The 13700-nt window shown below is 41.3% G+C and overlaps 1 protein-coding gene across 1 annotated transcript in view; it reads right to left on the reverse strand.

The window, feature by feature from the left end:
* znf710b (zinc finger protein 710b) overlaps window positions 1-13022 on the reverse strand; it is a 39882-nt gene extending 26860 nt beyond the window's left edge. The window contains exon 1 of the mRNA XM_078160982.1: window positions 12868-13022. The gene's annotated coding sequence lies outside the window, so the exon portion shown is untranslated. The remainder of the gene's footprint in view (window positions 1-12867) is intronic.
* Between the last annotated feature and the right edge of the window lie 678 nt (window positions 13023-13700).

A 13700-nucleotide genomic window follows, 5' to 3' on the forward strand; every position in this document is an offset into this window, starting at 1 on the left:
CAGATGTAAATGGCAGATTTAAGGTAGCCTATTTGCAGAGCTTGAGGCGAGTATATAGTATAATATATGTATGAAGAGCCGTCCTTCGGGAATTAAGTCCTGAATTCCCAAACACATGGTGTGTAAGCTGTTCCTGGGAACATGTTGTCTTTGCTCTCCTTAAATGTGTGTGAAAAACAGCTACCCGACTTATGAAATACACATTTACACTGTTGAATTTTTTACATTATCTTCCTGTAGATATGAGGATCAGCGAGATGAGTCTGGTTTTGTTTAATGTCTGCAAGGACATCAATCCAAACTAAACACTGAAATATCTGTCCCAGATTTCATTTCATCACGACCATGTTTCACCCTCATGTTACCAATTCACTTAGAATAGCAAAATAAAATGTCAAGGCACGGAGCTCTCAAACAAAATGACTCTGAGTGGAATTATGAGAGAAGACACAATTTAAAGTCTCAATAAACGTCTGCTCGGCTGCTCTGTTAAATGCTGCTGTGGGCCTACCATTTTGTTCCGGTGCTTTGTAACAGTTTCAAACTACATCACTCCTTTCTCCTCCTCTCGCCCATCACTCTTTCCCCATGTTTCCATGGATACACCCCCTCCCCTTTTTCTCTTCACCCCCCCCCCCCCCCCCCTTTCATCACTTCCTTCTTATCTTTTCTCTTCCAGTATATCCCTACCACTCCTTCACTGCTGTTCTTTCCTAACCAGTTTCTCCCTCACAGATCTGGTTAAATGCACATTTGGTGCGATGATCAGGATCTCTGCACCATGAAAAAGTGAATTTAAACAACAGGATTAATGTTCTGGTATATAATATTGATCCCTTGAGGGAAATTCTCTTCACACTTCTCCACCAGTTTGAGATCAGCTACACAACAGCGCCCCCACAGACAAGATGAAGACCTAGCGTCTTGCTCAAGGACACTTCAGCAGGGTAGACATTTGCTGAAATGGAGATTTAAAGTTTCCCTGTTGAACATTTAACCTTTTAACCCTTACAGTGGCTTGCTGGAAATGGAAATTGAATGATGCACGTTTAAGTCTTCTTCTCCTGTGTATGCTTGGATACAGAGGAAGATTATTGCCCTCGTCATCATGTTTATCTGTTTAAGGGTTTCAGGTACAGCCTGTAGAAACAGAACAGACAGCTGCCACAAAGGCTAAAAATTCATAGCAGACAAGCACCCATTGGTTAGAAAAGGGAACAGAAAGGAAATAAATAGAGATAACGGAAACAAATGCACTTCATTTGCATGAGGCCAAATAATCCCATGATGCAACACTGAAAAAAAATGAGTTTAAAGATCTTAAAAAGGAAATTGTTATGCTTTTCCTTATTTTCTGTCTTATGTATATAATATTACAATTTTATCTAATGTGGCCAAAGTTTAAAATAATGAGGTAAACTAATGTAAAAGTAATCACTGTGATCAAAAACCTCAGACTGTTCTCAACACTTCAAATGTTTTCTTCCACATTGGCTACATGATGACATCAGATCCTGACAGATTTCTTTGGTCAGCTGCTCCAGGGACACTACTGCAAGTGTTTACATGACCTTCCCTGCTACATGTGGCTACATGCTAACGTCAGGGAAACATGTAATCTTGGTGGCTGATGTTGTTCATTTCCCCCCGATTTCAGATCATATTCCTGCTGGAACATGTCCAATTGTGTTAAGAAGCTTTTATTGGGTGATTTTCTTTAACAGTAGAAAGTACTGCTACACTCTAGCCCTTTTTAGATAGGAATTGTGCAAATTTGCAGGAAAGCCCAATCAGTCTTTTTTCAGCATTGGCAGTATAAAAACAAAATCGGGGAGGGTGGAAAATTGCCACCTACCTACTTTTGTTTATACAGAATGCGCCTTTTTCGGGGCAATGGGGGCATGAGCAAGTAACAAAACGTGTAGCTCTGCATGTGACGTAAACAGTGACATGGGAGGGAAACTGCAGCTAGTCAGGCGGTGGTAGTCTGACGGCGATCCTCTCATAAGTCGGCCCGTTCTTCACCGTCCCCGTCACCTGATGGTTAATGGCCTCTTCGTTTGCAAGGGCATGGAGGGCACGCAATTCTTTGTCTCTCTAGTTGCTCATCTTTACAGTGTCTGTCAGGTTTGCGTTTCCCTCTTGCGACTAGCTGCTCGCTTCCTGCTATCAGCTGTTTCCTGTTTATCCACCGCCAGTGGCTCGCACGTGCGATGTCATCAACAGCTCCTCGCACAAGTCTTCAACAGCCCCTCCCATTGTGGAAGGCCGCCTCGGTCTGTTTAAACTTAAAGGGTTCCGCCAATATGACGAGGCGGAAAATTGGGCACCTCGGATCAACTTGCCTTTCCGCCTATGTGTGTATAAACGCTCGCAGTTGGCCGGTAGTTCGGCCCAACATTCGCGGAAAATCTGGCAGTGTAAAAGGGCTTCTGTTACAGTCAGTCCCCGTCTGCAATGGCGGTGCAGACTCAGAGCCACCCAGAGGGCAGATGTGGAAGACCTGGAAACGCTAACCAATCAGAGCAGACTGGGCTTTTTTGGGAGGGGGGCTTAAAGAGACAGGCGCTAAAACGTTTTTTTGAACATTAAAGCATGTAAACGTGTTCTAGTAGAAACCCAAAAGACAACTATGAACCTGAAGATGAGCGTAATAGCTCCCCTTTAACCATTCAATCTGAAATGACACTAACGGCTAACAGTCTCTCCACTTCAAGCATAGTAGTTAATTCATTACATTCTATTTGCAAAGTCTTTTGTGATGATGCTGATCCAGTTTGTACTTTTTCCTGAATTCTACAATCCTCCCAAAATCTATCACTGCACACACTCAAGTACAGCTGCTAACAATATTGTCATTACACAATTTTAGGTTGATTTAAAACTCCTTCTCATAGTTATATGAGAAAAGGAGGGGTTCATACAATGTTGTTGTCCACACTGGAAGTTCAGATTGAAAAGTCAGTTGTCATAGAGAGAGAGAGAGGAGACGCAGTTTTGTTTAAATACTGGGATAAATACACACATTTTCGGACAGTCTCTCCTATAAGACACCCACTGTGTTACAGTTGGTCGTTCATGTGAAAAGTCTGTATTGTGTGAAAAATTTAAAAAAGAGAGCTAGGGAGAGCAGTTCAAACCGTGACTCACTTCCTACTTCCGCACAGCTGGCCAATCAGGGCATGAAGTGGATATGTTTGTCGGATGGTTGTAGGGCTGCACGGTATATGCGGTAGACGGTAGAAATGATATACATTTGGCCCACGGTAGAGATTTGCGCTCTACCGTCCTATAGTCGATGACGTCATCGCACCTGCCTCACTGTGAAAATGGCTGCGAGCACAGAGACAGCGGAGCAAGAGGAGCTGGTTCACGTCTGTGATTTAGCGTAGCACGTGCAACATGTGTTGCTGGAGAACTTGTGAGTGAGTGAGTTAATGTCTTATGAACAGCCCTGGACTTCTCAGACTCTTTTAGCGACTTACCGCTCAGAGGGAACTCATTCAGTGTCTCCTCTGGCAGCAGCACAGCGTCTCTCCCTCTCCTCTCTCGCCGTGCGTGCACGGGAGTTGGTTTTCGGCAAGAGAGTTTGTCATAAACCTTTGGTAATGTAAACCTATGTGACGCTAGGGGCTCCACAAAAAACTCCATATGTGAATGTGTGATAGTTGTGGTATCATAGCAGCCTGTCACAGGTTACAGCGTGATGATTAGAGGAGAAATGGCAGAGCATAAAGGTCCAGGTGGAAAAAACACAACTCAGTCATTTAGGATTTTGCTAAAAGAAGGAAATTACCTTTTGATATAGATCCCAGGGGACATTTTGCACCATAGAGTACTGGGTTTTACTTTTGAGTTTTGAGATCTGCATTCTGCACAATAAATGCTGTAAAAAATACATTATATCTTTGCTTTTGTTGTTTGTTTGTTTTTATCAATTTAGCTTTGCTAAGGGACTACAAAACCCATTCAGAAACACTTCTATTATAACTTTTACACTTAAATTTATACCGCGATATATACCGTTACCGTGAAGGGATTCGATTTATACTAGGGATAGACCGATATGGATTTTTTAGGGCCGATGCCGATACCGATTTTTTTCCATCACCCTTAGCCGATGACTGATTATGGACTGCTGATTTTCTTGAGCCGATATTTGGGGCCGATACTGCTTTTGCTCCCTCAATTTACATCAAAAAAATGACACAATGATAACAAATATTACAGGTCTCAAGTTTAAAATAAGAAACATTTACTGAACAGTAAAAAATACTAAAACAAGATGGAAAGTTGAGGTAGAACAGGTAGAATATTATTATTATTATTATTATTATTATTATTATCATCATTATACATTCAAATAAAAAAAAGAGTTCAGTGCTCTTAAATCTTCCAGTAATGTCTTTATAAAATAAACAAATATTTAAGCTGAAGCATAAATAAAACAACAACTACTGTACACAGTAGGATTCAACAGCTTCGTTCAACTTAACCACATACTTTCAAATGAAAAAAAGTGCCAGGGAAAAATAAATCTGCAAACCCACTTGCACTTGTATTGGCCGATGCCGATACAAGTAAAAAACTCAAATATCGGCCCGATATATCGGCCGGCCGATGTATCGGTCTATCCTTAATTTATACCGTGATATAAATTTTAGGCCATACCGTCCAGCCCTAGATGGTTGGTTTCGAGAAATTACAGAAACAGTCACACAGTTTCCGAAGCTGTCTGACCAATCCGACGAGCCATTCAAATGAAGCACACTGGCAGCTTAAAATGGACACTGTGTCCTGTTCCCATACAGGGTTTGTATGTAGATATTTAATCTGTCAACATCAGCCCAGATTCTAAGCAATTCCACACCTCGCAGCATCTTTTGGATTAAACGCCAATTCAGTGTGAATTTATTTGCATTGCACTGCATTCTTGAGCTCCTTCATCACATGTACAGCTGATTCTCAGCATCCTGCACACACACAGAGTAACAGAGTGAACCTGGTAGCACCATCAGAGGACTGTACGCACTGAGGCAAGCTGTGAGGACATTACTGAGGAGAATATTTTTGTTTACTTCTTGTTTTTATTTAGGATTTGATGGCTTGGTCATTACAATATCTTTAACAAAAATTAATAAAACATTATGATAAACTGTAATAAAACCTTAAAGGCAGACATAGAGGGAATCGAGAGATGGTTCCAGTTGAGAAGCAGTTCCAAACTGTCCGATACTACCGATTACTTTTATTAGTGCTGGCATGTTTTTCTAACAGTTGCACATTGCAAAACAATGACGTCTAACCCATGTGTCCACCCTACTGGAAACATGCAACAAAAAAAGAGTCACGGCGGAGAGGAAGAAACGAACCAAAGTGTGGCTTTATTTCATGAAGAAAGACAACAACAGTGCTGCTTGTAATGTCTCTGAAATAATGATTTCAAGTAAACCTGAAAACACCACTAATATGCTGAAGAATCTTTCTATGTAACATGGGATTAAACTTCAGGAATGCCATGTATTTAACACTCTACACACTAATACCACTGCAGTGCTCCCCCACTAAGCAGCACATCCGTTACCGAGGGTAATTATCCTATGTTAACATTAGCGCCACACAGGCAGGCTTGGCGACTTATTTCTTTGACTAAGAAAACCTAAATAAAAATCAGTGTTGTACAAATACTCTCTCCTTTCAACCTGTATAGACCTACTGTTTTGCACATAGCAAACTGATCAAGAATAATAAAGAAATCAATAAAGAATTGGACCAATAAGCAGAAATGATAATGACACAGGCATCAATAAAATCTTATCGATTGCCACTCCTACAGCCATAAATCTATCTATTGTAGCTTGACCAATACTGGATTTTTGAGACTGGCCCTGTTTGGGGGAAAGAAATTGATACAGCATAGTATCGTGATATTTTTGTGTGGCAAAATCGTATCGTCACAGTGCCAAGTATTGTTTTTTTAATTATATAAATTATTAATATTACAAATACAAATTAAACTTTAGGTAGCCTACTAGAATAATATAATCAGTTGCTTTTTCAGTCCAATAGATACATTTTGAAGGTGCAAAAAATGGCTGAGGTGAGATGAACAGACTGAAAACTTAATCATATTAGATGAAACAGGTGTTGACAAAGTTTTACTTTGGAGACATAATTTACAGTTGAAGAAAGGTATTAAATCGCAGTTTATTTTATTGCAATATTCTACATGTCGCAAAACATTAATAAACACAATAGTACTGAATCATGACTTAAGTATCGTGATTATATCGTATTATGGATCTTCTGGTTATTCCAACCCCTATCCTGTTTTTTCCTCCTTCTGTTGTCACCATGATACACATTAAATGGGACATTTTACAGAGTAAAAATAAACTCTCAGTGCTCTATGTAATGGTCACACTGTTATTTGTACACATTGGTAATTAGGTTTTTTTTCAAATACGTTTTGTTCTCTGAATATTCTTTATGTTCCACAAAACTTAATCTAGAAGGCACCATACTCATTTTAATCTGCAACAGATATTCAATTTAGCAACTTCATTGTCCAGTTCTTCAGTACAGCTACTTTTCACCCATTCACAGCCTCAGTGTTAACCCAGTATCGGCTGTAACGGCCGAGCAACACAAGGTGTCAATCAAGCCAACAGTGTACAGTAAAATGGCTGTACCGTCTCCTACTCCCTCGAGAATAACAGCGTCCGTCTGCAGAGGTGTAGCTCAGCTGAAAATACATCATGAGCTGTAAAACTACTGAAGTAACTACCCCAGCATCACCAATCCAGGGCACTGCACAGTGTCATGACAAAAGCCTCATCACTGACAGAGACAGACACAGGAGCAGTGTGAAAGGACAGAGAGGGAACGAGAGGACGGGAAACAGAGACGATAAGAGAAGGAGACAAAACAGAGAGGCGTCCACGTACGCATACACACAATGCATGCACTCAGACACACACAGAGCTAAAATTACATTCAAGAGGGCATGAACTAGGCCACGGCTCTGCACTATGCAGGAAAGTGGTAGTTAGCTAAGTGAACAGAGGCTTGCAGAGAAATAAAGGCTGAACACTCAATGTGGTTACCTATGTGACTGGACTGGTGGTTTAATACACACAGTGCCGTTACTGTCAGCTCCCATGATTATGGTCTGATCACGACTCAATACAGAGGCTAATCACCAGGATGCAATCAGAGCAAAAGAGATTACAAAAAGAGCAAACGTTGGGGAGCAAACGGTCGCTTTCATACATGAGACTATGCCAATTCTGAACTACAAATAACTTCAGTTATAAAATAATGAACAGATTGTACGATATCACGTTCTGTTACACTGCAGCAAAATAAGTTCAAAAGCTAATCTTTTTTCACACAGAGAATTTGGCAGGATTTAGAGGACTGACTGACAAACCGACTCACCAGACAACTAGTAACAACTTCACACAGTAAAAGCTGGCATGGACAGCATTTAGCCAGACCAGCAGCGAGACCAAAACTGACAGGCATGACTCGCACCTAATAAGCATTACATACTGGAGTTGTCTATTAAAAACTCCTTCTGCATACACTCCCTGAGGCAGACTCCAGATTTATAAATATATATATACACATATATTATGTACTAAAAGAGTCAATTTATGGTGGTATTTTTCAATTCTTCACTTATTTATCAGCAGCAGACAGATACAGCTATTTTGCCGGTTGTCTGGATTCTGACAGAAAATGAACACAACTTCATTTTAAGCATATAAATAACAGGACGAAGAGCCTACAGCTGTGCTGGCAGCTCTTTGAGTACCATGCTTTGAGCTAAATCTTAACATGATCACAACTATGTGCAGCATCTCCCTCTATCATGCTATCATTTGCTAATTAGCATCAAAAAACATAGTACAGTTGACATTGATGAAATTATTAGGGTGCACAAAATCCAAGATTTGCTTCGATAAAAATCATAAGATACAGAAGTGTGACGATTTGGTGTGTTTTTGATACAGCAAAAAAGTAGAAATGCCAGAGAAATCAGCTTGATTTTTTTTTTTAAATTTAAAAGTATGAAAACTACTATAATTTGGGCTTTTGGGGGCTGAAATGGGCTCGTTAAATTCTGGGTAAAGCAAAATCAGTAATTTCTTTCTCAACACATTATACATGAGAGAAAATACTTGCTGAAAACATGTGCTAGGACTGAGAGCTGTGTAGGTCTGCACTGTGGAGTTAGACCAGTAAACTATTTTTCACCCTTCGTGTGTCCAGGACTTTTTGGGTGGGCTTAAAAACTTGATGACACACTGGAGTCATCCTTAACATATCCTGTCTCCTCAACAACGTCACTGTTGACATTAGCGCACTTAGGATCAATGTCATTTCTTTTGCCCACTGTGTGTCAAGTCTAGTTGCTACGTCCAACAAGCTTTCTGAGCTCTTTCAGTCTTATAAATATGTGAATAAATAGTAGGGCTATGCGATATATCTCTGAAAATTCTATCAATAGGCCTATTTTTAGGCAATATGACAATACACAATACATATCTTTATATTTTGAATCTCCTCAAAAGCTCTTTGTCACTGCTAGGACTGGGAGACAAAATTGAACATGACAGTTTTGTTTAGTATTTCTAGAAAATTTTAACACAATGAGATTTTTGATCAATAACCATCAATAATGTGGATATAACAGCTGAGCGGGTTACAGCAAGTGTTAAAACAATAGAAAAGTCTCGTAATAAGCTAATAAATTTACATCACTTTTCTGTAATGCAGCCTTTAAAACAACAGAAAAAACACCATTTGTACGATATAGGCTAATGATATCCAGAATCTAAGATGATATATAGTCTCACATCTCGATAATGATATATTATTTTCGTATTGCCTAGCCATAATAAATATCGCTGTTAGTTGTTGCCACAATCATATTTAAACACAAGCTAAACAGCCGTCACTAATGTAACTTTTGGTCTTTCTGGCTATATTGGCTACACAGCCCGCGAGCTGTTACTGCTCACTGCTGTGGTTGTGTGCTTTATGATAATGTTAGCTGCTGAACAAGAGGCTACAGTCACTCTTGTACCTTGGTTTGGGGGGTTGAGTTGTGAGACAAATACGTGTATTTTACACCCCTAGTGATTACATTACTTTTTCGCATATTTGGCCATAAAAAGTCAATCAAAATTTGACATGATGATATTCATTTATACATGAATATGTGTACAAAAAAATCATGGCAATCCATCCAATACTTGTTGAGACATTTCAGCTAGCCACAAATGTCAACGTCATGGTGGCGCTTGATGAAAAGTGATGAAAAGTCAGAAGGAGTCATCCTTTGACAACCATGAATGCCACTACAAAATGTTGTGCCAACCCATTCCACAGATACTGAGATGTTTCACGGAATAAATTGAAACTTTTTTCCACTGGAAGCACTAGAGTGATATTCAGATGATAACCAAAGTTCTTCTTTTCCTCTGAAGACCAAGAATGTCAAACATCATGGAAACTGATCCAATAGCCGCTGAGATATTACAGATGGAACGCATTTGGTGGACCCACACTGCCACTTCAAGAGCCAAACCACTAAGCAAAGTATCCCTGACATTAGTGAGGGATATCAGGTAAAAAAAAACTTGTCATCAGCAGAGATGAGTCTAGATTAGATCAAATTATCAAATTTAGCTTCAACACTTCTAATTCAATCATTCATTAACCGCTAACTTTTTTTATTCCCAGTGAGGCAGTTGGTTGAGCAGCAGTGAGGTGTCTACATTGAGCACACATTAAACACAGGGCACATAATACAACACAGAGACCAACTAGATTTATCACAAGTGAAAGTAACAGTTGAAAAAACTGTTCTGGCTTTGAATGCTAATCCATTTTACAGTCATATATATTCACATGATCCTGCAGTCAGATAATGTGCAGACAGTTTTATTATCAAAAAGTTCAGACATGCCAGAGCTTCATCCAAACAGTCACCAGTTACGCAACAGCAAAGCAGCAAGTTGCATTTATTATTAATGAAGCCGTATAGAGTACCATGTAACAACACAAAGCTACATTTTGGTGATATTTATCAACAATTTAATGATGCAGGCCTCATTTTTCCAGAGGGCCTGAGAACTGTGGCGTTCAGATTGGCACACGCATTACACTCATACAGTGCATACAAACAAAGTGGCATTACACTCTGGAGGTCGTAATGGCTGTAACCAACAGGCCCTACACATTAGGCCTTTGTGCTTCGAGAAACATCAGCCTCTCTTTTTTTTTTTCTAAACCCTGCCTGCAGCACAGCCGAGCGCTGCAATGTGCTGACACCATCATCAGCTATTCTAAACCTTTTACCACAGCTATATTCCCACATCCTGATAAAGAGAGGAGCGGGAGGAAAAAAGAGGAGCTAATTTTCATGTATCTTCATTTACAAGACTGTCTGATTTTCAGCGTCTGTTACGATGACTGGTTCGGTTTTTTATGCGTATTGTGGATTTCCTGATGTGCTTTGTGTTTGGCTCTGCTGGACCTCATTCAACACTGTCGCTGATGATCCACGGACGAATGGCTTGTGATCCCCTGGGTAGCATAAAGATTGTGTAGTAGCAGCAGCAGTGTAATAACACATTATCGATTTAAACTTGGGGAAATTCATTCATCACTGTACGTCTCAAGCTGGCCAAGAAATAAAAAACTGTACGGTTAAACGTGGAGGCATAAATCCGTCACAGTGCGAGCCTGGATTGTTGAGAACGTGCCAGTGCTTTTTGTTGAGTTTGACAATTTTTCTGTACACCATTACTTAATCAAGTTATCGGATCATCATGTGTGATGTCAGACACTATTCTATCATCATCAATCAATCTTTCAACACTGCAAATTAAGTTAGGTCTGGTCTAAATACCAAAACACAATGCCTGCATTATTCTCACCGAACACGATACGTGAAAATCACAAGGCAGACCAGATTAGAGACACCATTAACGCAAGGTTAACACAGAAGACAACAAATATAGCAGCCAGCTGAGAGAGACAGCAAGTTTGCAAATTAATATTTGACGAGATGCCTTCAAGCAAAAACAGACTGGAGAGGTTATCATCAAACAGAGGAAGTCAGAGAGGCTCAACACTGTATTCAGGGTGGCAGAGCACTCCAATCAACTATGTGGCCATGACTGGTCATTCACCAGAGCTGCTTGACAAATCAGGAAAAAAGTACAGCAAGTGCCAGTAAATACTCTCTTTACAGGACAGAAGTGGAGGTGGACTCTATGGCGAGAAAAATACAAGGCCAGCATCACTTGACCGTCACTTATAAGGCAAGAATGGAGGCCCAAAATGACTCTTAGAGCTGCAACGGAATAGGATCTCCTGACAATAGGCTACTGTAACACCAGAGAGGGGTGAGATGGACAGAGATGGTTGACGCCCTGCACTGCTCCCTTGGGCACTGAGATGATGAAATCAGTTAAGTCGAGTTGTCATTTCAGGACGCACGTCCGCTCAAACTTGACAGCAGAAATGGGTCACTTTCAAAACTGCCAACAGTGAGATCTGCAGCGAGAATTAAGATCTGCACAGCGGTGATACCTTAGTCGAACGGTGCTGAGTCATTTGAATATTTCCATCCAAATGACCATCAATCAGATGACCCGTAGACCACGAGGGGAGGATGTCTTTTTAATTACTGCCAGCCACTGAAGTGCACTGACACTGAACTGCATCGGAGCACATCTATAGGCCCCGGGCTGCCAACTGGTATGCACAGTATGCAGCTGCCTTGCTGCATGCAGTGCACCATCCACATTACATGATTAGACACTGCATGGCAGGTATGCAAGGGGTCAGCGGTGTTATCACTCACTCTGGCTTTGCACTTAAATACATTAAATAGCTCCAAGAAAAGAGTATGCATGCAGAGCCAGACAGCCATACAGTATAGGACCTTCACATCCCCTGACAGCCAGTGTGAGATGCAGTGCCCTCATTAGTGCAGTGGAGGATACCTGTGGCCTATCAGTGATCTCTGACAGCCCAGTGAGGAGTCAGCCAACTGGTGGTGGCCTGTCCTGTCTCCCCCCACAGGAGCAGGCAGCCCGGGCTACAGGTTATCTGCTGCAGTGCATCTTCCCGGTGCTTTGGAGGTGTCAGAAAATCTCCCCTCTGCAGCTGGGCTGTGACCAAAATGTGGTCTCGGCTGCACGCTATGTACACAAAAGCAGCCCGGGGCGAGCTTCATCCTCACACTGGGGCTTGTGGACACTTTTGCCTCCTGAAAATAAAACCATTATTCCCCACCGAAACTCGCGCTGTATCTTTAAAAGAAAAGGCCCGACAACTTAACAGCAAAAACTTTGTTGAAGACAGGCCTAAGCAAGACATGTCGGCCTCCCGCGTCCTGGCATGAAGCGGTGGGTTATGGTGTATGTGCGGGGTATAGATTAGTGATGGGCAGACCCGGGCTAATGTGGCCTGGTGTAGCCCCTACTCCTTTATGCGTCTCTTTCCCCATTCTCTCCATCCCCCCTCTCGACGCCATCTGTTTGTGGCATGAGAGAATGTGGAAGTAAAAAAAGAAAAGACGACATTTTGACTGTAGTTGCTGACCTACATCGACCATTTGTTTGCGGTATCGCACCGACAGACCCCCGTTTTAAAAGGCACGAGCGGTAATATCTGCAGACATAAGGCGCATACATTTTCTCGCCTGCTCAGGAGGAATTTAATAAGTTACGGTTGAAACACTCCTCCGCCTCGCCGGGCCGGACAAGTCAACGCTCCAGCGGCACATATACATTTCCTCTGCTGTCGACAAAAGCGAGAGAGACATTAAAAATCATAACTCACCTGATTCCAAAATCGGTTTATGGTGGCGACGTGATTGTGGTTAATTTCAGTATGGGAAAAACAGTTACAACGGTGGGTCCCCGTTGTGTGTAGCAGGAAGGAGGGAAGGGAAGGCGAGAGGGGCTGACGTGAATGAATAAACAACTGAGCTCCTCCTCAACGCCACAAGTAAAGGCGGAATGTGGCTGACTTGGTGGAATTCACCAGCAGCCACCAAACATCCTCCCTATGTGCCCTTTACTAATGAATACTCATGTTTTGAACAAGCTTCACCTACAGCCTTTAAAACCGACTATTATTCTTATACTAGACCCTGCTGCTAATTTAAAAATGCATACTTTTTATTTAACCCACATGCCATTTCTATCATTGCATCATTTTCATTTTAATAATAAGTAACAAAAACCTAGGTGTAATTTTTACTGTAAAACACACATTCTGTAAGGCATTATCAGAATCCACCAGGTGGCGCTGTCTGCAGCCCAACAGCAGGACTGAATGTGGCATGATGGCTAGACTCCAATAAAGCCTGCCTCCAGGTGACATGTAAACCTGCTTTGCTTTGAAGGATAATAATTTATGATACAGTAAATCATAAATCACAACACAGTAAAGGCCTGTCTTATTAAACAAAAAAAGGTTTAATAAACTACTTGCAAATTCTTGGGGCGGCAGTAGCTCAGTCCGTAGGGACTTGGGTTGGGAACCTTCTTCAAGTCCCCATCTGGACCAAATATGGAGCATTAACTGATAACTTGAGAGGTGCCACTTTGCTTCCTGGGTACCCTTAAGCAAGGCACTGGACCCTCATCTGCTCGGGGTGTGTGTCCATG

Source organism: Epinephelus lanceolatus, chromosome 2 (genome assembly GCF_041903045.1).
Source record: "Epinephelus lanceolatus isolate andai-2023 chromosome 2, ASM4190304v1, whole genome shotgun sequence".
Taxonomy (NCBI): domain Eukaryota; kingdom Metazoa; phylum Chordata; class Actinopteri; order Perciformes; family Serranidae; genus Epinephelus; species Epinephelus lanceolatus.